This window comes from Macaca mulatta, chromosome 12, assembly GCF_049350105.2.
Source record: "Macaca mulatta isolate MMU2019108-1 chromosome 12, T2T-MMU8v2.0, whole genome shotgun sequence".
NCBI classification, from domain to species: Eukaryota; Metazoa; Chordata; class Mammalia; order Primates; family Cercopithecidae; genus Macaca; species Macaca mulatta.
Genome location: NC_133417.1, coordinates 3,663,404 through 3,689,761, shown reverse-complemented (window position 1 = coordinate 3,689,761; position 26,358 = coordinate 3,663,404).

Sequence of the window (26,358 nt, the reverse complement as noted above, 5' to 3'; positions counted from 1 at the left end):
GAGTCCTGGGAGGGTGTGGCTTGAAGACTTGAGAAGCGGAGGGTGCGGATCCCACCGTGGTCTGAGGAGCTGAGACCCAGAAGCACGGGCTGCAGAAGACAGATGTCACTGGCCCATCAGCCAGACAGGTGGAGTGAACCCAGTTTTCCCCGCCTTGCTGTTTTACTCGGGCCCTGGGTGGATAGGGTGGTGCCCCCCACGCCGGCGAGGATGGGTCTCCACTCAGTCCAGAGGCAAACATGCATCTCACACAGAAATAATGCAGAACCAGCCATCTGGGCACCCCGGGCACGCTCAGGTTGATGCACAAAACCAACGCCGCGCGTGGCCCTGACATCTGTGTGTTCGCATCACTCCACACACATTGCTCAGTCATCGCCTCGGTGAGTTTGTAAGCTCGTTGTGTGGTTCTGGGGCTTTTTGTCCTTGGTGATGACAGGCTCCCCACTGCCCCAGCTCAAGTATGGAAGGTGATGGCACCAACGGCTCCTTGTTTCTCAGACACTTGAGTGGGTGCTCTGTGCAGCCAGTTTCACCTGCAGCAGCATCTGTTCCCTATGCCGATTCCATTCGGAGTATGTGCCTCCCTTCTGTTGAGGGTGCAGCCTTCTTTCAGGGAAGAACTGTGTCCTGTTCGCCTATATCGCCTGTGGTGTATCTCATGGCTGAATAAGTAGCTATAGGATACCTCGGTGGCTGAATGATAGGTTCATTGGAAGGAAAACTTTATATTTTTTTTTCTTTTTGGGATGGAGTTTCACACTCAACGCCCAGGCTGACGTGCAATGGCACGATCTTGGCTCATCGCAAACTCTCCCTCCCGGGTTCAAGTGATTCTCCTCCCTCAGCCTCCCAAGTAACTGGGGCTACAGGCTTCCGCCACCATGCCTGGCTAATTTTCGTATTTTCGTTAGAGAAGGGGTTTCACCATGTTGGCCAGGCTGGTCTTAAACTCTTGACCTCAGGTGATGCGCCCACCTCGGCCACCCAAAGTGCTGGGATTACGGCCATGAGCCCCTGCACCCAGGAACTTAATACCGTTTTTTTTTTTTCCTTTAAATCGTAATGGGCTTGTTAAATGCTTACGTGTTTTTTTTTTTTTTTTTTTTAAATTTATTATTATTATACTTTAAGTTCTAGGGTACATGTGCATAACGTGCAGGTTTGTTACATATGTATACTTGTGCCTTGTTGGTGTGCTGCACCCATCAACTCGTCAGCACCCATCAACTCGTCATTTACATCGGGTATAACTCCCAATGCAATCCCTCCCCCCTCCCCCCTCCCCATGATAGGCCCCGGTGTGTGATGTTCCCCTTCCCGAGTCCAAGTGATCTCATTGTTCAGTTCCCACCTATGAGTGAGAACATGCGGTGTTTGGTTTTCTCTTCTTGTGATAGTTTGCTAAGAAGGATGGTTTCCAGCTGCATCCATGTCCCTACAAAGGACACAAACTCATCCTTTTTGATGGCTGCATAGTATTCCATGGTGTATATGTGCCACATTTTCTTAATCCAGTCTGTCACTGATGGACATTTGGGTTGATTCCAAGTCTTTGCTATTGTGAATAGTGCTGCAATAAACATACGTGTGCATGTGTCTTTATAGCAGCATAATTTATAATCCTTTGGGTATATACCCAGTAATGGGATGGCTGGGTCATATGGTACATCTAGTTCTAGATCCTTGAGGAATCGCCATACTGTTTTCCATAATGGTTGAACTGGTTTACAATCCCACCAACAGTATAAAAGTGTTCCTATTTCTCCACATCCTCTCCAGCACCTGTTGTTTCCTGACTTTTTAATGATCGCCATTCTAACTGGTGTGAGATGGTATCTCATTGTGGTTTTGATTTGCATTTCTCTGATGGCCAGTGATGATGAGCATTTTTTCATGTGTCTGTTGGCTGTATGAATGTCTTCTTTTGAGAAATGTCTGTTCATATCCTTTGCCCACTTTTTGATGGGGTTGTTTGTTTTTTTCTTGTAAATTTGTTTGAGTTCTTTGTAGGTTCTGGATATTAGCCCTTTGTCAGATGAGTAGATTGCAAAAATTTTCTCCCATTCTGTAGGTTGCCTGTTCACTCTGATGGTAGTTTCTTTTGCTGTGCAGAAGCTCTTGAGTTTAATGAGATCCCATTTGTCAATTTTGGCTTTTGCTGCCGTTGCTTTTGGTGTTTTAGACATGAAATCTTTGCCCATGCCTATGTCCTGAATGGTACTACCTAGGTTTTCCTCTAGGATTTTTATGGTACTAGGTCTAACATTTAAGTCTCTAATCCATCTTGAATTAATTTTCGTATGAAAAAACTGCTTTAAAGTTCATATGGAACCAAAAAAGAGCCCGCATCTCCAAGACAATCCTAAGTCAAAAGAACAAAGCTGGAGGCATCACGCTACCTGACTTCAAACTATACTACAAGGCTACAGTAACCAAAACAGCATGGTACTGGTACCAAAACAGAGATATAGACCAATGGAAGAGAACAGAGTCCTCAGAAATAATACCACACATCTACAGCCATCTGATCTTTGAGAAACCTGAGAGAAACAAGAAATGGGGAAAGGATTCCCTATTTAATAAATGGTGCTGGGAAAATTGGCTAGCCATAAGTAGAAAGCTGAAACTGGATCCTTTCCTTACTCCTTATACGAAAATTAAATGCTTACGTTAATGTTTATTTTTAAAAATGTTATCTGTGACCTTTCAGCTTTTCATAGCACTTCTCGTGTGAATATTTTAAAAAGGCCCTTTAGTCGTGGGGGAGGGAGAAGGAGGTTATCCCTTTCAGCAGAGGGAGATGGAAGAACAGGCCCTGGTGGGTCTGAGCACAGGCAGTCACCCCAGCCTTGGTGCTTGCTTAGGTCTGTTCTCCGTTCACCGTAGCCGCATCCACTCTCATTGTCAGCTTAAAAATAAGCTTTTTCCTCTTTCTAATCGGAACAGTTAGTTTGTTAACCGTCACATTAAGGTATCGAGAATGATGGCTTTCAGGCCTCAGATATGACACAAGTAATAAATGCAGCTGACCCTGAACAACATGGGTTTTGAGCTTCGAAGGATCACTTATGTTAATTTTTTTTCCAACCAAACCCTTACTGAAAAAACCTGGCTTTGTGGAGGGCCGACGTTTCCTACATGTGGTTCCATAGGGTGGCCGTGGGGTCCTGTGGATACGTAGATTTGGGTAAACTCGGGGCGTGTTCTGGAATCCATGTCCCTGTGTATACAGAGGGACAATTGCAGCTTTTTAGAAGTTTGTGTCCTGCCTTGTCCTAAAAAGGTTCCAAGGTGGATGCAAAATTATTTCATTCCTTTGGTTTTCTTGGTGGGATATTGATGTTTATTCTTCAGTGTCTAATATCCTGAGTGAACAGAGTTACCGCTTCAGGAACAAAGCCAGTCTGGAAACACATATTGAGATATCCACCTTTTCTTCATGGTTTCACAAAAGGCCATGATCATATTTTATTCAGTTGAACTGTAGGAAACTGCCAATATTTGCTGTTTTTGGCCTACAAAATGGCAAGTTCGTACGATATTAAAAACAAAGGCTTCCTGGATGGGGAAAATAGGAATCGGTAAGAACCTGAAGTTCTCTGTCATGGCCTCTGAGTCACAGGTAAATAAACCTGCGTGAGGGGGAGTTGACTGTACAGTATTTTCCTTCTGTTTTGATACTGTCAGAAAAAGGTCAGTTCCAATGTGTTGGGTCCCTTTGCCTCAGCTTTGCTGCAGAAGGGACTTGCCATTATACCTCTTGTTCCCAGTGCCCAGGAGGCTGATGCCACATAGAAGACCTGCAGGTCGGTGGATGTGAAACAGGCATCGGACACGCTGTGCACCTTGGGACGCATCTGAGAAGTGTGTGCTTGCAGCAGATCTGAGGTGAGGGCGTGTTCCATCTCCTCTCTCTTCTCTGGCTTTGCAGGCCTTTGAAGTTGGTCCTGGAAAGTGAAATTAGTTAATGCTGATTTAAGCTCCAGGTCAAAGCCTGGGGGCCGAAGAGACCCGCCCTTCACTAGGGGTGTGAAGCATTGGGCCCTCCCATCAGGAGGCAGCAGGGACTCGAGAAAGCCCCACATGCCCTCCAGTTCCCTTATGTTGACATTTTTTGTACTCGGCCATGCCGGGTCATTTTGGGAGGTGAGTAGGGGATTCACATGGGGGTGTGCAGTATTCTTAGGTGTCAGGTGCGAGAGTTGAATTTGTAGAAGCTGTGCAGATAGGAAAGGGCCTGGCAGGGAGTGCTGTTTACACGGAGCCGATTTAACGCGAGGTCTGTGCTCTACCTGGGTCCGTGTCTGACTGCTGTCTCCCAGTCTGCAACAGGACGTTGACGTGACTTGGCGCCATCGTCCCACTCTGTGTAGATGTCTGAGGATCTGTGCGCAGCTGCTCTGTGAGAATGCGTTGTGATAATGAACTGAGAAACAGTGAACAAACCCTGAATTGGTTAGCACTGGTTCCACGGCCACTTCTGCTGTGGTTGGAGTCATTCATAATAAAGTGTGCTGGACTGCTATGCAGAGCTCTGAATTTCAGAGGCCCTTTAACTTGGCAGCTAACCAGTCGCTTCCTTCAGAAGACATTTGAGTCCCCTTTACCTACCAGGGTGACCCTGGGAGTTTGAAGATGAGTGAGACAAGCCCTCTGTGTCTTGTGGATTTTACTGTCCAGAGGGGAGACAGATGTGGATGGTGAAGGAGGCCCTATCAGAGGTCAGTGCACGTCAGTTTTGTTTCTTCAGCACTTGCTGTGTTCAGGCGGTGCCCCGGGCCATGTGCAGAGCATCTGGGGACCCTGCCCATGGCATCCCAGGCACAGCTAGCATCTGCGCCATCTTCATACTTGGCCTGAGTTTTGGGGAAGTACCGAGGATGGCTTCTGCCTTTGCTGGAGAGAGTTGGAAGTCAGGGCAGCCCTCCACAAGGAGATGATCGCCAGCTGATTCCTCAAGAAAGAGAGGTGGTCCCCACATGGGTAGAGCAGGGCAGCATGTACAGACCTGGGTGTGGGTCTGGGGCATGTGCATCTGAGTGGGTTCTGCTGGGAGACAGCAGGGGTGAGGTGTGAAGGCAGTTGGAATTTACAGGATAAATTATCACTAAGGCGATGCCTGGAAAACATAAAATGGGGACTCTCTGGGGGTAAACGTGGACTTAGGGTGACCCTGGGCGTGGGTGTTTTCAGGCTCTGAAGGCAGAGATTTAGGAAATTGGGGCAGAGCTGAGCCCCAGACGAGGATGAAGACCACCCTTGGGATGTTGAATGAGACAGGGGTGGAAACCCAGTGAATGTCATGGGGGGTCAGTCCAGCAGGCAGGCAGCAGAGGAGACCGGTGTCCTCAAAGGCCCCTTGGGCCTACCTCTCAAAGTGCTGGGATGACAGGCATGAGCCACTGCTCCCTGCTGATACTTTTAAAATTTCTAAGCTACTCTCTCTCATACCCACTCCCGTATTTTTTTTTTTAAAAACCAGGTTTATGGCTATATTTTTTCCAAGGGAACCAAACAGTTACCTGCTTGAAGTACAAATAACACCGTGTTTAAAAACCGAAAATGCCACTTTGCATAGAAGTTTCCAAATACCCAGTTGGTTTGAGCCTTGCATTGCAGTGTCACTACCTGCTCTTAAATTTCTACCCGATGTATAGATAGCGAGACAGGGACGGCTCGTACATCTTCAGGTTTCAGTTCTACTACCTTGGGCTATATTTTCATTTATTTTGGCACAACTGTGGGTGTGGCAAGCAATGCCAGGGTATTTATTTTGAAGCGTGTCCAATAACAGTTGGGAAGATTTTCACATTTTTAGAATTTTCATAGTAATAGTTATAATTTACAAAGAATTTAAAATTGTGTAGTCATTATTTTGCTTTTTTCTAGATGTGCCCCGAAACAGGGTTGCTAACTATCATTCTACATCACAGGATTAATAACAGTACCCTTTTGGAGCAGATGCCTGTAATCAAGGAATTCTGCCTAGTCAGTTCACTTTAAGCGTGTTTAAAAGGTTGTCTTTATCCTAGTTGGCACCTGTGGCTATAGTTGGTTTTCATTGCTGAGGAATATTCCACGATGGAAGCCGTAATTCATCTGTTTTTCATATCGGTGGACATTTGGATTATTTTGGGAGGGTGTGTATGTCTATTCAGCCTTCATTTTTTCAGGATTTTTTGTAGAAGATAATGTAACAGTGTAACATCCTCTGCTAGGGAGCCAACACGAACCCTGATTACAGCCACACAGACTCTCACACAGACTCTCAGGCCTTGTTACCAACACACAGAACCATTTTCTTAAGTTGAAACACAGTAGCAGAACCTGAAGCCATGTGAACGGTTCCTCCGATCTTACACTTGGAATTCACTTTTTATTACTATGTCTGCTAATTAGGAAGCATATCAATTATACAGAAATCTGAGAATGTAAAATTATACGTTTATAACAGAAAAAACCTTATTTAATAGCCCAGAACACATGGCTATGTTTTTCCCTCATGCCCCACCACTGTTTTCTTTGCTTGAAATGGGAAATGACACTTGAATGCGGTTTTCTAGCGACTGTTAGCCTGGCATAGTTCTTCAGAGACAGAGGATGTAAAGCACATGGAGAATTTCTGTTTGTGGAACGTGATTTCCCGGTCGCCTCATTCAGGCTGCCGCCGCCTTCCCCTCTGGCCGCCTGCATCGTGGGACGTCTGAGAAGGTCCCTGTTTCATCCTCTGGAAATTCTGAAAAGGAAGGAGAGGAGGGTGTGCAGGGTGTGGTGCATTTGTGTTGGTCTTCCAGCTTTTATTTGGAGTCTCCGCTACCTTGGTTCCTGCCTTTATGTCCCTAGCTCGTGGCTTCATCCTTGTGTCTAACTCACAGGCAGACAGATGGAAAGGGAAGTTGTATTCAGCCAACAGCTTGATCTTATTCTCAAGGCTTAAATCGACTGGGTATTTGGAGACTTCTGTGCAAATGGGCATTTTTGGTTTTTAAACACCGTGTCTTATTTGTACTTGAAATGGGGTAACTGGTTCTCTTGGAAAAAATATAGGCATAAAGCTGGTTCTTTAAAAAAAAAAAAAAAAAAAGGAGTGGGTGTGAGAGAGCAGCTTAGAAATTACACCAGTAATGGTCGGGAGTGGTGGCTTATGCCTGTAATTCCAGCACTTTGAGAGGAGGAGGCAGGTGGATCCCCTGAGGTTAGGAGTTCGAGACCAGACTGGTGAACATGGTGAAACCCCGTCTGTACTGAAAAGATGAAAATTAGCCGGGCATGGTGGCAGGCACCTGTAATCCCAGCTACTTGGGAGGCTGAGGCAGGAGAATCACTTGTACCCGGGAGGCAGAGGTTGCAGGGAGCCAAGATCGCACCACTGCACTCCACCCTGGGCGACAGAGCAGAAACACCATCTCAAAATAGAAAAAAACCAAAAAACTAAACAAAACAAAAACCCGGTAATGAAAACCTGATTGCATCATCTGTGATGGAGATGGCGGATTATTTCATTTTTAGTGACAGGATGAATTGGATATGTTTGCAGTATTGATTTGACAAGGGAAATGGTGAGAACCAAATGTGCCGCCCAGCTTGGGCCTCGCCGTTGGCAGAAGACCGTGGCGGGCAACAGACTGGAGACTCGGAGACCGAGGGGAGAATTCTCATGCCTTGACGCTGGTGCAGTGTGTGCTTCTGGACTCCTGCTGGAGGGAGCTGCCCCTTTGCCTTGCAGGCTTTGGTGCAGTGGAGACCTTAGGACCTGCCCCTCCTGGCACACCTGTGGGTGTGGCGAGCAGTGCCAGGGCTGAAGCACAGGTGCTGAGCCCGGAACGTGGGACGGGAGAGGCTGCACACGCCGGCAGGCGTCTTCTCCAGCAGCCGGGGGTTTCCGCAAGGGGGCGGGGCGTTGGTTTTCCTCCTTGAATTTGGGTGGAGAGGGTGTCCTGGGGTGCTGTCTGCACTTGTGTTGCTCTGAGGTCAAGTTGTGGCCCCGAGTCCCTGTCCCTCTGCAAAGTGAGGGTTTGCCCATTTTCAGGTCAGATTTCCCTTGGGTCCGGGTCTCTAGGAGTGGGGCGCATTCCAAGGGGGCGTGAGCACGGTGGACGCCCGTGGGCCTCTTCCTCTCCCCTCAGCTCCTGGGCTGTGTGTGAAGAGCTGCCCAGCGGAATCACCCTCCTGCCTGGTGTTTCATTCACCAGAAATCGTTCTCACTGTGGACTCTTGAGTCAAATGTAATCCAGGAATGGAACGTGCTGTTGCTGGATGCCACACACAGCATCAGGAGCTTAGTTGGGGATTATATGATCTTACCCCACACCTTAAAAGTAAAGACTGTAGTTGTCAGGCGTCTGAGCCCAAGCCAAGCCATCGCGTCCCCTGTGACTTGCACGTATATACGCCCAGATGGCCTGAAGTAACTGAAGAATCACAAAAGTGCAAATGCCCTGCCTGGACTTAACTGATAACATTCTACCAGAAATAAGTGAAAATGGCCAGTCCTTGCCTTAAGCGATGATTTTTGTGTGTGTGTGTGTGTGAAATTCTTTTTCCAGGCTCATCCTGGCTCAAAAAGCTCCCCCACTGAGCACCTTGTGACCCCCACTCCTGCCCGCCAGAGAACAACCCCCATTTGACTGTAATATTCCTTTACCTAACCAAATCCTATAAAACGGCCCCACACTTAGCTCCCTTCGCTGACTCTTTGGACTCAGCCCGCCTGCACCCAGGTTAAATAAAGAGCCATGTTGCGCTCACAAACCCTGTTTGGTGGTCTCTTCACATGGATGTGCATGACAATAGTTAAGGGGATATTGAAGTCTTTGGCAGCTCCAAGAGCTTTTTCAGTTTGTGTCGGGCCATTGTAGGCAGAAGGAAATACTTGCTTAGAGACTCTTACAGAAATGTTCGGTGCAGTGCCATTAACTCGTGGAATAAATGTGTAACTTTCCATGGCAGACCCCTGGAAAGAGATGCTCTTTGAGTGCACCCTGGCCTGCTCGCTACAAGAATCGGCCGTGTCACCCCGCTTTCCGTGGGTCTGCAGGTGTGCGTGGTCCATTGCCCTGCACTGTGGCCATGGAAGGGAAGATGATCTGGAATGCTGGCGACAGTTATCGGTGCGTGTTGATGTGTGCTGCTTTCTACAGGGGAGAACATTTCTGTTTAATAAACACCTCATCTCGATGATGACTGCAAGATATTTGAGTCTCATTCAATAGTGTTTCTGGGTTCCTTCTGTTTTTATCTGCTTTCTAGCACTAGGCAAGTGAAGACATGGAAAGTAAAAACCCATCGAACTTGTAGAGACATGGTGTTGTGGAGGAGCAGACTGTAGCCTCTGGCTCTGTTTAAAGATTGTAGTAAACCTCTTACCTGGCACGGTCAGGGTGTAAATTATCTTGTTTAATCGGAATGTGTATGAGTCAAAGCTGGCGCCTGCATTGTCGATGAAATACCAGATTTTAAGGGAACATGTCAATGTGCTGTAAGATACCAAGAAAGTTCCTCACTGAGGTTCGGCGCGGGTTCGGAGCAGCTGGGCCTTAGGTCACCAGGGTCGTCTCTGGGAGCAGATGCTCAGTGTGGGCATTAGTCACTTAGCCTTTCCAGAGCCGAGGAGCAGCTCTCTGTGGTGGTTTTTGGAACCTGTATTTTGAGTCAGTTTGTCCCACTTGACTCGAAGTTGCCGCGCGATTTCAGACCTTTGCCTCCACCGTGCGCTCGTTTTCTTGTCCCCTGATAACTGCCTCGGTTGCCCCGGCCTGACATTTGAGCCTCGTCGTTCATGGACACAGGTTCCGTGGTGGGGCAAATGCCGCGACTCCGGCTTGCACAGTTCTGTGACTCTCACCATGGCTTATCACATCACTCCCGGGATCTCCCGTTTAGAGGAAGAGTGTCCCTTTCCTGCAGTCCCTGTGTGGTGTGGAAACCACCCCTACCTACCTTTCTCCTGTTTGAACTGTACCGTGAAGCTATTTCTGTCCTAGTCAACCGTCAGAATTTAAGGAACAGTGATTTATGTAACTTATCACACGCTTCTGAGCAATTCTTTATGAATTTCATTCTGTTGTGAAATTATTGCAGTTTTCATGGCTATGCTGGTCTCATGTTGTGGCCCTTGAAATGAATTCCCTTCCCCATTGTGTGTTAAGGTTGTGCCTGGGAGCTGTTGAGGCCTCACCTCTGCTTAGGGCAGTGGCTTTGCTCTCCTGACAACAGGAAGAATCTTATTTAGAGCACTTCTAATGTAGTTTTTGCTTCCAGACAGAGTTACTTTTTTTCACAGAGACAGCCACTAAAGTCACAAATTATGCTCAGGATGCACACACACGGGTCAGCTGACAGAGTGGAGTCCAGAACAGATCCAAAGATGCAAAAGCAGTTCAGTGGAATTTGAGTCTTTTCAACAAATGGTGCTGGAATTATGGGACAGCCATATGCAAAAGAGTGAAAACAGGGAGAAATTCCTGTATGAAAATTAAGGTGGATCATAGCCCTGAATGTAAAATACCAAACTACAAAACCTGCAGAACAAAGGGAAATTGTGGAGACCTAGGGTGAGAGCTCTTAGCCATACCATGATCCATAATCAAGGAAGAAAACAAGTAGGTAAGACTCATCAAAATTAAACTTCTAATATAAAAGACACCCCTAGGGAATTGAAGAGACACATTTTCGATAGATGGGGAGAAGATGTCTACGAACCATGCAGCCGGCAAAGGACTCGTATCCAGAATGCACAGGACTCCCACGGCTCATGACAGAGAACAAACCACCTGACTTAAAAGCGGAAGAGACCTGAACAGATGCTTCGCTGAGAAGGACGGGAGGATGGCCCGAAAGCATCTGAAATGACCTTCAGCGTGACTGGTTGCACCCAGATGTGCACCGAAGCCGCAGTGAATTTGTTCACACCCCTGCTGGAGCGCCTGACTAAGGTCTTCCGACAGCCCCAGGTGCTGGTGAGGACCGGCAGTCGGGACTCCTGTGCGATGCTGGGGTTCAGCACGGTGCAGACAGCTTGGCGGTTTCTTACAAAACTGAACTCACACAAACGTGGGTCCCAGTGACCCCAATCCTGGGTATTTACCCTAGAGAAACAGAATGTGATGTTTAAGAAAAACTGTGCCCAGATGTTAATAGCGCTGTCTATAGTTGTCCAAAACAGGTTACAATGTGCCACAGCCATATGTGGAATAATAAATACCCAGCAGCCCCGAGGCCTGGCTGTTGATCACAGGACACCCTGGGTGCACCTCCAAGCACGATGCCCAGGAGATTGTGGTTTTGCGAGTGTTTTGCCACAACGCTCGCAAAAGATAGACCCGAGTCATGGGAGGACACGGAGAGGGTGGTTGCTGAGAATGGGAGGGTATGCTTATGAGGCCCCGTGAGTGGGTTTGGGGCTGTTGGACTGTTCTGCTTGTGTGATGATGATTATGGGAATATTTGTGCCGAAATTCACAGAACTGAACACTGTCCACTTTACAGTAATTTTTAAAAAGTGGTAATATGCTCATTTTCGGTACTGTTTTTAATGGAAGATGGAGTTTGCAGATGATTTGTCAGGGCAAGCCTGTCTCAAGAGTTTGTAGACGATTCGTTAGGGGCCTATCTCAGGGCCCTTGGGTTGGGTTGGGTTGGGTTGGGTTGAGTTGGAAAAGCCTTCTCTGTTGTGGGCAGTAGTACGGGGCGTGGAAAGGATATTGCCAAGGAAACATGTAGAATCCTTTGAAGAAACGTGTATTTCTAACTTGCTATAAGATAGAATTGGAAATTGTAATGGTTTTGTTTTCTAGAGTCTTGGTAGAATAGGGAAGACAGTGTAATAAAAGCTAATTTTGAAATGAAGAATTTTAAAGATTTTCAACAGCAATTGCTCTAGGAAGTCACCCTGGAAATGTTTTTAAAGATGTTCAATAGCAATAGCTCTAGGAAGAGTCACCCTGGAGTTGCTTCTTGAGCATTGGTTTCCTGGCTGTATCTTCCAACTTTCATTTTTAAGTTTTGCTGTGAGTTGGGGATGTGTGGGAATAGCCATCCCAGCCCTGCAGGGGGGTGCATGTGCCCCGAGGCCTGAGGCACTGTTTCAACCTAGCTTGCAACATGGGGACTCTTGTCAGTAGCTGGAGTAAGAGTACCAGCCTGGCAGGCTGGGGGGAGCCCCAGGGTGGTCTGGGCACTGTCCTCCCTGCCTGCAGGATGGCAGCTGGAGGAGCTCGAAGGCTGCCTGCCTCGTGGCTGTCAGCGCAGCAGCCCCTCCTGGCCCTGGAGCAATCTTTGGGTCCATGAGTCTCTGCACCGGGACTTGCCTCCTGGGACCTCCGCCACTGTCCTGAGGGCCCTGGTGCCACTTTCCCGGTGGGACCCAAGCCTCAGGCAGCTGCGACCCCAGATTCGGTTGCTTTCCCTGCCGTCTCATTGCAGCACGAGTGCTCATCTCACTCAATGTAGAACCTCAGGTTCCTTCAAGATCCCCAGAGATGGAATCTCCCAATTTAACAAGATAGTTGGTGACAAGATTTGAGCGGCACTGATTTAACTCAGCTTCCAGAGTTAAGTTCCCAAGACACAGTCCTGCTCCTTCCCTGGCCTCATCCTGTGTGGCTGGTGTGGATGCGGGGTTTCCGGAGGGTGGGGCTGTGGCAGGTCAGCAGCCAGGGGGATGGCTCATTATTGATCGCTCAATGCCTTGAGGATAACTAGGATTAATGACCTTTATAGGGCTGTAGGTTTGGAGTATATATATATGTGTGTGTATATATATACATATTTAAACGAGGTGGACACGGTTATCACTGCATTTTTCTGACATGAAACTTGGAGAGCAGAGGGTTTAGGAAACTCCTGAAGCCACACTGTCAGCGGGACTCGGGCGGTCTGGCCCTAGACCCTGCACTGTTTGCCCCTCACCACGCTGTCAGCAGACCCGGGTGGTCTGGCCTTAGAACTCACGCTGGTCGCCCCTCCCTGCCACGTTGTGGGATTTTTCCTGCTTCTGGGCAGCATTTGATAGCTTGTGAAACAAGACCAAGACTTACTATGAGTGGATTTGCCATTATCTGAGATCCAGAACGTTTCCTGGACCTGGCGTTGCCGATGTCACGTAAGGGAAGGTAAAAACATTTTCATTGTGGTCACTGGGGCTCCTGAAATGGTATTTTTCCCAGTGAAAGTTTACTCATAAAAATCTTTTAACTCAATACTATGTGAACAGGAAGAAATGTGTTGGGCTCTAGTTAAATGTCTCAGAGCCACAGAAGTGAATGAGGGCACCTTCCGAGCACAGCCTCCCGGAAGAGGCCAAGGACGTTTGTCTGGAGGGTTTGCCATGAAGCAGGACTTGGGCAGGGCTGGTCTGCCTAGGGAGGCCTCTGCCATGATGTAGGTTAGTTGAAGTAGTTGACGGGTGGTGGCTTGAGGTCGGTGGTCCCCGAGGAAGCCCCTAGCAAGGCCGGTTTCCGTGGGATGGAAAACTGCCGTTCAGTGGCTGTAATCTTGGCTTCACGGGTCTGACATACAATCCTGCCCTCGGATACTTGGATCCCAGCCAGGGCAGATGGCCCTGAAAGGACATTCGGACTGTGATGGCTGCACCCATTCTCAGCATCTGTAGGGTCTCCTGTGTATGTGTGTGTTTCCATTTTCTTTCAGCACAATTTCTCCCAGTGAAGTCGTGAGAAATAGAAGGAAAGGTGGAATGAAGATGCGATTGAGGAAAGTGTGGTGTGGTCTTCGACCTTATTTTGCCTTGGTTGGTGCTCAAGAACTCCACCTGACCTCAGAGCTGAGCGTTTCTGCCAGGAAGTCCTGCCTTTTATCCTACCTCGAGGCCTGTTGAGACACTCCAAGAAGCTTCGTTAACAAATTGCCTTTTCCTTTTACAGCAGTTGGATATATTTGCAGCAAAACAAAGGAATAACCCCCCAATATGGTGATGAAATGCATTTAAGTATAGATAGCATTCAGTCTTGAAGGGCCTGGGATTTTAATCATCTTTGGGTCATGTAACAAGTGGTGTTGGTGATTAAAATCTCCTGACAGCTTTGTTCTGCCACGTTCCTCAGTTTTGAATGATGATCTTCCTGGTGTTGTACCTTGGGAGGGGCTTTTGTGTCAGTAGAGAGCAGAGTGGTGGTTCCCAGAGGCTGCGAAAGGACAGAGGTGAGGCCCCTGAAGGACACTGGTCTTCCTGGTTTAGGGGTTTGGGGCTCAGCCACCTTCCTGTGTCCGTGTAAATTATACCCAGGATCATTTTCACTCGCGCCACTTTAGTTGAGCATTGGAGCTTCAGGATATGTGTGCCCACGTCACCTGGGCCGTGATCCTGGAGTTGGGTGAGACTGATTCCCGGGTTTATAGAATTACTCTGGGATTATTGAAAACAGAAGCACTTGAGGCATTCATAATGCTATTTCCTGAACGTAATTTATGTTCAGTTCTTCAGAAACGTTTATCTGAGGAAGCATCTATAATTTTTGTTTTCTGCCACTCAGTGCTAGAAAGAATTGTGCAACACTCAAGTGAGTGGCATTATTCCTCTCCCTCCACCATGCAAGCAAGATTAATGGTACCTCTGGCTCCCCTCAATCTTCTCGTCTGCAGGGTGCCTGGCGTGGCAGTGTGCTGCCTTCCGTCTTTTTGGGGAGAATTAGTCGTGTTTGTGTGTACTGCTCAGCTCAGCCTGGTGCGGTTGTGTGAGTGAGGAGCTTGGATGCTAGGTGACCCTCCCAGGCCTGCCTCCCACCTCCCTAGGCCTTGTTCTAAACTGACAGATAAACAGTGTGTTTTGGAAGAGGAAAGCAGCAGGGCAGGAGAGAGTTTGTTCAGACTTTCTCCTCGCACTGACGTTTGAGCCTTCATCCAGCCTGGGCACTTCTACAGAGCTGCGTTTGTGTGTTGCAAACCATTCCCTCCCAGTAACCGTGCTTTCAGAGGTTTGGAAATGTGACTTAACTCATCTTCAATTTAAAGCGTACTATTAAATTTTAGTGTTGAAACTGATGTATTTTATGGCCTTTATTTGATTTCTCTTGATTTTTTTTTTCCCCATATGAGACGTGGCATCTTAAGGGAGACAGCCTGGTGTTGGCCGCCTTTCCTAAGGATGGAAGTGAATTCTGAAAGCCCTTTATGTAGGCAGCGAAATAATCAGGGAACCATTATTATAGCTATGTCTGTCCATGTAAAGCGAGCACGACTCATAAGCAGAAAAAAGTGCAGCCCGGGGCCAAGGTGAGCCCTAATGCTGCCTGTGCCTCACCTCCCTGCCATGAGGAACGGAAGTGCAAGCGCAGGTGGTTGAGTTAGCCCCCAAGTCCAGCCTGCGCCGCCCTCACATCCCTCTGCATCTGCAGGGGCACAGGCCGTGCTGCCATCCCTCGCTCAGTGCCAGGGCTGATGCATCAGGAACAGTGGGTACTGTCCGCCCCTTGCTCGGTGCCAGGGATGATCTGTCAGGATCCCTCGTGCTCATCTGGTCCTCATGTCTTCATCACCAGCCTCCTGCTAGTAACGGGCTTGTTATTACCTTGGTATGGGTAATAACATACCCACACCAACGTATGTAATAACATACCCATACCAAGGTGTTGTGGGGCGGTGCTCAGTCCTCCGAGGGAATCGGCCCTTAGACGATTCATATTCAACAGGACCGGGAAATGGGTTCTTGTTCCATGTCCTGGATCCCAGGAAGCCCTTGCCCTGGACCCTGTAATGCCCGGGGTCTTCCTGAGAAGCGCTGGTGCCACTGGAGCACAGCCCAGCCCAGCCCCCTCCAGTTTCTCCGCTTTGTAACTGCACTTGTGTTTAGCAGATCTTCCAGGACTTAGATGCTGCTTGGTGTGAGCCAGGTTTTGTGTGGACAGAGGAGAGATCCGAGCCGGCAACCAACCAGCCCAGAACCATCTTTTATTCTTCCAGATTCTGTGTCCAAAAACTTACCCGTGGACATTGAGGGTGATGTATTTCTGCTCGAAGACATCTGTGGACTCAGCTGGAGGGATCGAAAGGATGTGGAGCCTCTTCACTCCTGGCCTGGGCTTGGACCTGCTGTGCAGCCTCTCAGTGGCACCAGGGCCCCCTTGTGTCACAGTGGCCTCGGGTTGGTGGCACTGCCCCAGGGTGTCCCAGGCTTCATGATAGTAGGGCCTGCTTGTGCCATGGCGGCCTCAGGATGGTGGCACTGCCCCAGGGTGTCCCAGGCTCCAAGGCCAGTGTTCCGTCCAGCGAAGGGAAGTTGTACTGTAAGGTCTAGTCTCGGAAGGTGCCTGGGGTCCTATCCTTCAGAGCGGTCCTGCACTCACCACAAATCAAGCCAGGGGAGGCCCTGCCAGAATTTGCAGCTGTGTTTCAGGTCATTCCACAAGGCCTCTTTTATTTTGGGCTAGTCAGGTATATAATTCTTATTCTCTGGTTTTTTTGAGACAGGCAAAAAAAAAAAAAAAAACCTTCTTGTTGCCCAGGCAGTGGTGTGAGCACAGCTTACTACAGCCTCAACCTCCCAGGCTCAAGTGATCTTCCTGCTCAGTCTCCTGAGTAGCCAGGACCCACAGGCACATGTTCCATGTGTCCCCATGCCTGACTTAGTTTTGTATTTTTTGTAGAGATGGAGTTTTGCAATGTTGCCCAGGCTGGACTTGAACTCCTGGACTTAAGCAGTCCAGCTGTCTCAGCCACCCAAAGTACTGAGATCACAGGCATGAGCCACCGTGCCTGGCCAAGTGTGTTTGTAATTTCAAAATTAAGAGGACCCAGAGTCAGTTAATGACGTCTCTACTGGAACATGCTGCTTATAGTACATTAGGAAAAATCATCCAGAACTTGGAAAAGGGGCTGGGCAGACACAGCCCTTTGAGGTTGTCCGATGAACCCCTGGGGTCTTTAACCATCTGGAGGGATGTACCATGTCAGACTCACTATTGTCGACCGGCTGAAGCCCAGGTTTCATGAGGCTTTGTGTCAGCTTGTAGTACTTTCTCTGGCAGAGATGCGAGTGACTTCTGCTCAGTGAGAGGCTCATCTCAGGGACTTCATGGCCTGAGGGACGGCAGCCTGTTTGAGCTGATCCAGCAATCTCGCGCTACCCTTATTTTCTGAAACGCCTATGAGTGACTTCTCACACGGTCTTTGAAGCGGCTTCATGCCCGCCCTCCTTGGTAATGATCCAATGCTTTTTTTGACCTCTCGTCCCCTTTCTTTGGGGTGTTCCAGTCTCAGTTCTCATGATGTGTTCTGCTTCTGCAGGAATTTCTGAAGCTGCTGAGTGTAGAAAGCACTGAGGAGGCTGTGCTCCCACCCCTGTGAGTCTTCCAGGCATCATCCTCTCCCCTTGGCGAGGCGGCGTCCATGGCACACCGAGGAGGCTGTGCTCCTGTCCCCCGTGAGCTTTCCAAGTGTCCTCGTCTCCCCTCCAGGGGGACAGGAGGAACCTTTCAAACCCTTCTTAAACTTGTTTTCATGTCTTTGTTTTAACAGTTTTCTTTGCATCGTCTCCCTTATCCAGAAGTGAGGGTGAACGGAGTTATTCACGGGAGTCAAGAAACCACACGCAGCCCAAAGTGACGTTTGTTTCCCTGAAATGATTTGTGTGTGTTCACCTTAAAATGCAATCAGAAAAACAGGTGTGTTTTGAGGAATGACTTTAAATTACTCAGGTGAAAATGTGACAGTTAAATTTCATCATCTGTGCGGGTGTCCACAACCCCCTTCTGTGATTGCGTGTGAGTTTGTGACTTGTGGTTATTTTTGAAGAAAGAAAATCTGTTGCGGAGGACTTCAGATGGTGTGCTGGGATTGTGTAGGGTGGACATCGGGGGCTTCAGTGTGTGGCTTCCTTGAAGAGGTTCAAATTAAGGCTGAGAGTCCCTACTCCAAAATGCTCCGAAACCTGAAACATTCCGAGCTTCCTCATGACACTCGAAGGAAATGCTCTTCGGAGCACTTTGGATTTCAGGCTGGGGATGCTCAACTGGAAAGTGAAATATTGCAAGACCCTTCTGGCCCCAGGAGCTTGGATAAGGTCATGGAGGGGGCCTGTGCCGGGTGTCCCTGGAGTGTGAGGCAGCCTGGGCTCTCTGAACTGGTTTTTGTAGGAGCCACAGAAGGGAAAGAGGCTCAAAGTGGCCACGCCTGGCTCCTGAGAAGGCTGGACCAGAAGGAGGTGGGCGCAGAGGGCAGCAGTAGAGTCCCCAGCGTCCGGGGCTCCTGTCCCTGGTGGAGTTGAGAGCCTCCTCTAGTTGTGGCCTCTCCCCTGTCAGCAGCCACTGAGGCCTGAAGGGAGAGGGGGCTGAGGAGAGGAGGGAAGGATAGGCCTACTTCTGGAGAGGGCCAGCATCTGCCTGTGCTAGCCTCGTGTGTTACTCCTGCATCCAGGGTGCACGGCCATGCCTCGTGGTGTAGCGGTTCCCGGGATGCACAGCGCTCTTGTCTGCAGTAACAGCTTTGTCTCCGACCCTTGGAGGCAAGTTACCTTTTTCCCCAGTGAAAAGAGGTAGAAAATCTTACACAAATGCATTTGCTCTAATGTCTATTTTCCGATAAGACATGGTCGCTTAGGCTAAATCTTTGGGAGGTCAAGGCAGGAGGATCACTTGAGGCCAAGGGGTTCAAGACCAGCCTGGACAACATAGCAAGACCCCATCTGTATAACAGAAAAGTTAGCTGAGTGTGGTGGTGCGTGCCTGTGGTGCCTGCTACTCTGGAGGCTGAGGTGGGAAGATCACTTAAGGCTACAGTGAGCTGCTATTGCTCCACTCTACTCCAATCTTGGCAACAGAGCCGAGACCCAGTCTCAGAAAGAAAAGTAAAAAAAAAAAAAAAAAAAAAAAAATCCAGAAATGTCATTTTGTTTTTAAATTATCCCAAAAGAAAAATCGTTTTTTTCTAAGAATGTAAAGGGAAACTGATACGATTCTTTCCTTGCATTGTTTCTCCTTTTCAAATATTTACAGTAGTCCGTCCACATCATCTCTCATCTCATTACAAAGCAGCAGGTGTCTTTGAGGTTAGTGGTGTTTCTCTGTGTCGCACCTTGGAGAACAGCCAGCATGAAACCTCTTACCACGATCGTGTACATCGTTTGTAGTCCCAATTAAAATCCTCTCCAGAGACACCTGTGCTGCTTATTATAGCAGAACTTTGGTTGTGCTGAAATGTGCATTCAGCTAATGGTTTTAAGCTCATATCTGAGATGATGCTGTGTAATTCCTGAAGCGTTATGGGATCAGTAATGATTGAAGATAATTCTGGCTGATGTCATTTAGAGGATATTTTTCACTTCAAGTTAAAGCTTCCTTCGTGATAGTCATTTTGGGATTCATTTAACTATGTGCTTTATTTCATAGCTCAAATTTTCATTAGTCATTTCATAGCATAGGATTTTGAAAGCAGATTTGGCAAAATCTTTCTAACAAAATGTTTGCTTATGACGTCCCAAGGAACAGCACTCAGAATTGCTGGTAACTGTGGTACATTTTAAGGCTGATGATAGAAGTCACTTGAACGGTAAGGGCTGCTCTGTGAGGCAGATGGGGTTTGAACCCCAACCCTCCTGATACACCAGTCCTGACCCTGGCCTTCTCTCCTCTCCACTGGGAGATGAGAAGGGTGCCAGCATCCTCCTCACAGGCTGTCCTGAGAGCCCTGGACTAAGGGCTTGTTTTCCTCTTGCAGGTGGCGCAGATGTGGGGGCTTGACGATATACACACTGCAGGCTGCCAGTGTCGGGGTAATCCAGTGTTATTCATAAAGGGGGGATTTGTTTTGCTCCCCTGCAGACCAGGTGCTGTGCTGCTGTTGTAGCAGGTGTGTGGATCCTCTTGGGTGGTCCTCAGGTGGACAAGGAGTCACCGATTCTGATTGCCAGTGTTAGATGTGAGGGGACCATGGACCTCATGTGTTCAGAGGGGAGGAATAAAAAGTTTTGCTTGTAATTCCAGGACTGTCTATCCCAGGAATGCCAAACCACTGGCTTTCACCTGACGCAGTCGTAGGTGACACGGTCTGGAAATGAGGACTCATGTTCCGCATACCTGAGCCCAGTACCCATCTCCCTCCAGGGCCGTGGCCAAGCCCTCCTCATTTCGTTGGGTTGCCAGCCTGGGGATCTGTAAGCCCAGTGACGTCTCCGGTCTCGGCCCCCCTCCCCGTGGGGACAGAAGGTGGCTTCAGGAGGCTGGTGATGAATGCCTGAATGAAGCCGAATTGTGACTGCAGTTCTGTCTAAGGGCCTCCCCGGGTGTTAGATGTCAGTAAATGACACCTGTGTGTGGATCTCATGTGATGAGAGAAACAGTGGGGGAAACCAAAGCTTGTGGAGTCTGCAGGTTCTCGACTTGGGGGTGTGTGTACCTGTGTACTTGGTGAGGGGTGTGATGTCTGGAATGAGTGTGCAGGTGTGTCACGTTTGTGCGTGTGTGGTGAGTGTATTTAGCAGGTGTGGCTGCAGTGAGCATGTTCATGTGTGTTGCATGTATTTGTCAGTGTGTGTGGAGTGTGTACGCGCATCATATTTAGTGAGTGTATTTGAGGGTGTGTATGGAGTGCATACATGCGTTTGCGTGCATAGTATTGGGTGAAGGGGTGGCATGTGTGGAGTAAACATGCACACGTGTATGCTGTGTGTGGGGTTTCTACGTGGTCCTCCCCTGAGCCTGCTCCTGGGCCCTGCTATCCTGGCAGCTTTACAGTTTGGTGCGTGTTTGATTCCGGAAGATTCTGGAACCAAATTCTGAAGCTGTGATCACAAACTTGCAGCCCTGGAGGACGCTGGCCCGTGGAGCCGGCACGAGGGTCTCTGCTGGCCTCTCCCTGGGCTCTGTCCACAGAAGAGCATGTCCGATGATTGAGCTGTGCGGGTCTGTGGCTCCCCAGCCTCGAATCAGCCCTCGGTTCTGTCCCACCTCTGTTTTTCTTGCTGAGGGGCTCCGGGAAGTGATGCCTGGGATGGCGTTTTCACCCTGGGGTTGCTTCGCCAGCTGCCCAGGTGCTGGCTGCCTGAGACCTGCTGCCGTCCTGGGTGGACGGGGCTGTCGCGGGGACATCCCTGAGCACCCGCGGGAAGGCAGGTTTAAGAAGTGCCAGAGGTGAGTGGCTTCCTCCCACACTTGATTTTCTGGAAAGTTCTGGGTCTCATATTTTTCCCTAAGGGAAGTTAGAAACTGAGTTTCTCTTTAGGGGAACGTCTTCGCAGCGTCTGTTGTTTGAATGTTCTCCAAGTGTGGAATACTCGGGGCCGTATGTGTTTGGGAACATCCGTGTCCTGAGCGAATTCAGTAGGGAATGGAGAGAGGCCTCCTGTCAGCTTGGCCTCTGTTTCCAGCTTGTTGAGGGTTGGCAGCTGCTGGTATCCCAGGGAGAGTTAAACACCGGGCGGTGTGGGATGGGAACGTTTGCTCTGACAAGGTCAGTGGGAAAGCATCTAAACAAACGTTGCTGTTCTCCGGGCTCCTCGGGGTCGAGCTTGTTTTGTGGGGTTGAGGGAAAGCTACCTTTCTTCCTCTTCCTCACCATTTGAAAGGTGTCCAGGACACGTTCCTCTGGAGAGGTGATGCGCGTGAGTGGGGGTCAGGTCATAAGCTCCGAGGTTATTTGGGACCTGTCAACTGATTTCCTGAACACACAGGTTCCTGATTAGCTAAAACATTTCAACACGACGTGATAGCTGGTGGTTGTTTAAAGACTATCACAATTTTCCAGTTACTCTTTAAATGCCTGTTGAATAAGGGAAGATTCACATATTTTTCTTTTCCTGTCTGCATACTTGATATTTTGTTTTTAGTTTTTTATGTGGGTGTGCAGCTAACAGGAATTAGAAGCAGTCTCAGCCCTGGGGAGACTTCAGGACCGCCTCAGTCAGTGTTGAAGGGAGGCAGGGATTTTGGGGGCCTACCTCCTCCATAGGACGGACACCAAGGGCCAGAGGTCAGCAATCTCAGTGAGGTCACAAAGACGGGCACACCCAGCACCCTGGCCCATGTGCCTCTCCTTCACCTTTGTCTCTGCTCAAAGCTGCTCTCCTGGGTCATCACGGGTGATCTTTAGGCACGTGCTTGGTTCTTTCAGAAGTGGCATCTGGCTGTGGTCAGTGTGGGCCCTCAGGACTTCCATGTTTTTGGCTCACATCAATATTGGGCAGTGGTGTATGTTTGTTTTGGAGGGGTAGATCCGGTGGATTTTGGCTTTGCCAACTCATTTAATACCTGTTCTCCTAGGCGCGGGGACCCTCTCGTAAGCCGCATGTTCTCCTGGGTTCTGGGACCCTATCTTAAGCTGTGTGTTCTCCTAGGCGCTGGGACACTCTCATAACCTGTGTGTTCTCCTAGGCGCTGGGACCCTATCGTAAACTGCATGTGAGGGATCTCGGAGGTGCTCCTTATGAGGATCCGATGCCTGACCTGAGGTGGAACAGTTGCAATTCAAAACCACCCCCCAGAAAAATTGTCTTCCATGAAACCCATCCCTGGTGCCAAAAAGGCTAGGCGACAGCTGGCCTAACAGGTGCTAAGATGTCAGTAGATTTTTGGACTTGGGCCTCAGTTGAAGAGGGTTAGATTTTGAAAGGTGGGCTTTGAAGGGCTTCTAAAGGGCAGGTTTTCATCTCCAGTGGGGCCTGGGCAGAACTGGCTAGAACTGACCCAGAAGCTGACAACTAGTCAGGCTGGCTCACTGCCTGTGTCCTGTGTGTGCAGCCTTGCTGTTTATTCAATTGTCTGGTGGCGTGGATTCCATCCACAGCCTCAGATAGTGGAAGCCATTACTTCAAGGCTGACCTTATTTAACTTTATCAAAAAGACATGAAAATCATTTAGTATAAATCTTCCAGATACCTGTATCCTTTCTTTTCCCAGAGGCTTTTTAAGTATTGCAACTTAAAAATCTTCAAAAATAACTTAAAAGGAAAACCTCTAAGTACATTTTTGGTGAGCACCCTTGACAGCTTTAATATGTGAAGTAAATTCCCTTGACTTTTGTATTCCTAGAAACTCGTTCATGTTTGCAGAAGACTTTGTATTTTGTCAACAGTGGCCACTGTTCAGTGACCATCATACCTGCCGTGTCTCATTTAGAAAGTTGGATGTGGATGTATTCACTTTTCAGACACACAAACACATGGGCTGTTTGTTTTTGGTTTTGATTTTTTTGGGTTCCCCCCCCCACCCCCAGCTGAATTCAAGAAAGGGAAACAAGCAGAGTAAGTCCCCGAAAGTGTCTAAGTGGCTGGGTGGGGGATCCTACTATGGTGTTGGATTGTGTTCTGCCAGACATCGCTCCTCGAAAAGCTGACCCTGAAAGGGCTGGCATTGCCCTCACCCTGGGACATTCGTCTGTCTCACCAGAAAATGAAGAATCTGCCAGAGTACTGTGAGTCAAATTCAGTCAGAACTCGATTAACTAAGAGGCTTTGTCTCAAAGGCCAAAACATGAGGACACATCTTTAATTTTTAAGGAGCGCTTTATCGTGAGTCAGTTCTGACGTGTACTGCGTTAGGAAACCTCTGAACTTCCACAGTCAGGCCCAGAACTCTGAGGGAAAGTGGTTGTGCCCTTCCCACTGATTTTTGTCACTAGCTTTATTCATTTCCTTAAAACCCTTTTTGTATGAGTTCTATTATAGTTTGAAAAAAAATTCACTTAGGTAGAACTGGAAGCGTTTCTGCAGTATTAATACTCATGACCCGTTCTGGGTCTCGGTATATGTGTACTCTATAAATGTACATGTGTGTATGTGGTGTACGCATACTACGTGTATTTCCACTGTGCATGTATTTACAATGTATAGGTATGTACACTACATTTGTGTCCTACACACGTGCATGCTGTAGGCATGCATGTACATGTGTATGTGTATCTATGGTCACTATGGTTATATGCGCACTTGGACACCTATCTGTTCTGCATGTGTACATACATGCATGTATTTAATGCCATATACATGCCTGTGTACGTACATCATGTGGGTATGTGCACATTATTTCTGCAGAGTATATATACATATGTGCACACAAGCATGCATGTACACTATGCACACTGAATAAACTTCTGGATATGTACACACTAATACATATACATGCTGCATATGTATGTACACTATTGCATATGTGTATACGCTTTATACGTTAGTGTACTGATGTACATTGTATACATGTGCATATGTGTACACTGCACATGTGTATGCATGCTGTAGTGCACCTACGTACATTTGGATAAGAGTGTATGCTATACGCACGTGTATACATATAGCAAATAGCATACCTATGTACGCACGGATGTGCATGTGTATGCCATATGCATGTACATACAGGTATAGTATACCTGTGTACACTGCATATAGATGGGTGTACGTGCTATGCATGCGCATACGTGTTAGCTTATGTACATTTGCTATATGGATGTGTGTATGCTCTATGCTTTTACACTCGTAGTGAACTTGTTTGTACACTATATTTGGATGTGTGTACACTCTATGCATGTACACCACATGGATCTGGATGTGTGTGCACTCTGTACGCATGTAGTGCACTTATGTACACTCTACGTATTCGGATGTGTGTACGCTCTATGCAGGTACACGTGTTACAGTGTACCATATACGTACACTATGTGGATGTAAATGTGTGTGTGTGCTCTATGGCACCAGGAATAGGGCTCCCGCAGGGATCCAAGAACACACCATCTCGCTGGCGCCGGAGAGTGTAGGATGAAAACAGTTGTTTGTTACAACCTAGTTGAAATTTGGCAGGTTGCTATATCCTTTGCAACGATTTAGGAACAGTCACTTCATTGATGTGTGTGTTCCTGAAATCATAAACAGCTCTGTGAGGTGTGTCTCATCCCCAGACGAGAGAGGGAACCGAAACAACAATGACTCGGTCACTTAAGTGAGGTAGAACTAACAGAGCAGCTGTCTAGCTTTCTGTATTATAACTTTGTCAGCAGCTCAATGAGAAATCGGCACTCATCAGGAAATGTGTCCACTTTCTACTGTTCTTTATTCGTGGCGTATTTCCTGCCTCGTGTTATTCCTCACGATGTAGCAAAATCTCTCCTAGAGTTGTGAATATAAACAGTTCATGACAAATGTAGTATCTTCTTTGTTAACATTGAAAACGATATGTAAGTTCATCTTCAGATACTGTTTGGAAGGATGAGAAAGAAGATGTTTAGGACAAAAGAATAGAGAGCTTTCAAGTAAACAGGGAAAATAAGGACTTTGTGCAAAATATTTCCAAATTTGGAATTTGAGAATATTAAATCTCACATCTAAGATCATAGGTAGTTTTTTTGGGGGGTTTTAAAATTAGTACTTGGTTTTCCATGTCTTTGGGAATTTCAGTCCTGATGGAGGATTGCAAGAATAATCTGATTTTTCAGAACAGAAGGACAGTCTATCTCAAAGGTAAATTCCAGGTTGTACCATAGAGAAACAGAAATTGCTGTCAACTTTCTGTAAGGTTCTTCAGTTCTTTCCTCTTCTGTGGTTAAAAAACCATCTCTGGGTTTAGTCTCAGCCAAGTTCCTCTTATTAGGTTGCCTTACATTTCGCACAGCTGTTGAGTGTCTTCATCATTCGTAGTTAACTTGTCAAAAGCAAAACTTTGTACTAGTTAGATCTGAGCACCTTGAAGGCAGGGCTTTGTTTTATATTTTTAATAAGCAGCAGGGTGATGGCAGGACTGGGGCCCTTCATCCCATCATGCGTTCCTCAGAGCTTTCAGAGTTCTCACTGCGTGCCGAGTGTGGTGTTGGCTGTGTAGCATTTAAATAGGAATATGAGGCTCTGTGACTTGGGACGCTCTTACTACCTTCATAGAGAGCTTGGTGACAGTTTAGCATGACAGCTTGCACACCTGTTGTGTATACTTTATTACGGCCCCACAGAAAGGGTATTGATTTAAACGTGACTAATTTCTCTTATTTTTGCCTTTATTCCTAGTTACAGTCCCGATACTTTTTCTTCCTTTAAAATCTTGCTAATCGCTGGTAAATTCGTGATAAACTATATTTATGTGTTCTCTAAATCTAGCGATTTAATTGGAGGTCATTTTTCTTGTACCATGTGTCAGTGCTGTGTCAGGATGGTTCAGTTTTACATTGTCAAAGGATTAACTAGAGCAGGATGCAGTCTTACTGGAACTTGCTCATTTATGAAATATAGGCACTTTATTTTTTGTTATACTCGAGGTGTGCTCAAATGTAAACATTTTGAGCCGTGTTAGAAGGATATACAAGATTGTAATGTAGAAATCAACAACTTGATCAAGTACCAGCTAATGAACTTTATGTTTGAAGTATATGGAACATGGACCTTGGCAATCAGTTTTCATCTTGACCTTTTATTTTTTTACTAGAATCTTGGTC